Genomic DNA, 1,767 nt, shown 5'->3' with positions numbered 1-1,767 from the left:
TTTGTTTTTTGCAGTGAAAGACAATCGAAGCCCAAAAATCATTGATTCCGGGTTATTGTGAGAGAGGACGCGGATCCTTTATGTGTACGGGTCGGATAATTTCGATTGTGTATTTTTGTCCAAATTATCCCTTCCAATTTTTAAAAACCCTCTCCTTTATGCTTAATTGAAGGGTAATCTTGGAATTTTTTGACAATTTTCTAATTTGTACTTCTCTTTTACTTATATAGAGATAACTATAAAACGTCAAAGCCAGAAACAAAGCCCAAGGCGTCTCCGTCACTTTCTAGGGTTAGAAGCAACGTTGCGGCCATAGCAGCTTCTTTATCTGCGTCTCAGTCGCCTTATCGTGGTGCAGCCACACCAACCCGGCTGGCGCAACAGAATAACCAACAACCTGGTTGGCCGTCAAAGAAACTGGAATCTCCGAGGAAGGAGGATGAAAGAGAAGCCATCGAGAGAGACTGGAAAAGTAGCTAGCGACAATATAAATCCGGTGACAGAGAAACCCTAGCTCCTATTGCTCGTCCATTAGAGCATTTAGAACGAAAAGAAACAGATTCATCTCAGGAACAGAGGAAGACGACCAAGCGGTGCAAGAAAAGAAGAAAGATCTTCCTGAAGGTAGTCGAGAGAAGCCAGCAGCACATCAGGGACAACAAAAGAGAAAAGAAATCGAGAAACTTGCGTTACAAGAAAGGAAGAAAGCTCTTCACGACGGCAGTGGAGAGAAGTCAGAAGCAGATCAGAGACAATAAAAGAGAAAAGAAGAAGAGAAACTTGCGTTACAAGAAACCAAGAGAGCTCTTCAAGCTGCAGGTAGAGAAGATGTAACGCTAAGCAAAACCTAGATGATGTGAATGTTCTCCATTTAACAAAAGGAATGTGAATGTTCTCCATGTTTTATATCTGCTCCGGCGTCTGCATCCCCTAGACTATTGTTGAATGAACACAAAGAAGAAGAAATTATTAGAATGGTTTCTCAACCCACTTAACCTGGCTGTGCATCCTCGGACTTGTTACAGAGCAGAGTAGAGGTTTTTACTCTACTAAGGTTTTATGGAAAATTTCTATTTTTGAGTGATTGGTTAATTTCCTTTTTTTCGTTTTCTTCTCTCTCTGTAGATAAACCCAAAAGTCCTTTGATCTAATTTCGAATCGAAAAGACGACCAACGCCATCAATCTCTAGAGCCGCAAGTGTGAGTGTGTTCTTTGAGCTTCCACAAGTCGTCTAGATTCATATTAGGTTATGTAACTTTAAACTCATATATTGTTTCTACTAGAATTTTTTTCATCTTTTGTTACACACTATAATAGAAATTTACATTTAGAGAATTTTAGACAATAAGCTTCCAAACGTTTAATATTTTACACACTATAATATTTTAATAATTATGAAAAATGATCTCTTTCAAATGTTTTTGCAGGAAATTTATTGATTTTTAAGGTTTTTCTTTATATTCAACAAATAAATAAGATATTAACCGACGTTTTTCAAAATAAAAGATGCAGAGGATGATGGCATCATATTGCAAATTAAAAGTGATCTAATGATGTTTCTTGGAGTTTCACTTCCATCCAGGTGTCAGTTCAAATTCACATAAATTAACTACTTTATTTAATAATATGTTATGTACCTTCAATAAAGTCATGTAAATCTGGTTTCAATACAAAAATCAAATTAAATGAGTTGACTTGAACTTCAACTACATGGCCTGTGATAATTACTTAGGCGGTTGGTACAACATTGCATCCCCCCCCCCCCC

Source organism: Camelina sativa, chromosome 5, assembly GCF_000633955.1.
Source record: "Camelina sativa cultivar DH55 chromosome 5, Cs, whole genome shotgun sequence".
Taxonomy (NCBI): domain Eukaryota; kingdom Viridiplantae; phylum Streptophyta; class Magnoliopsida; order Brassicales; family Brassicaceae; genus Camelina; species Camelina sativa.
This window is presented reverse-complemented; position numbering follows the sequence as displayed.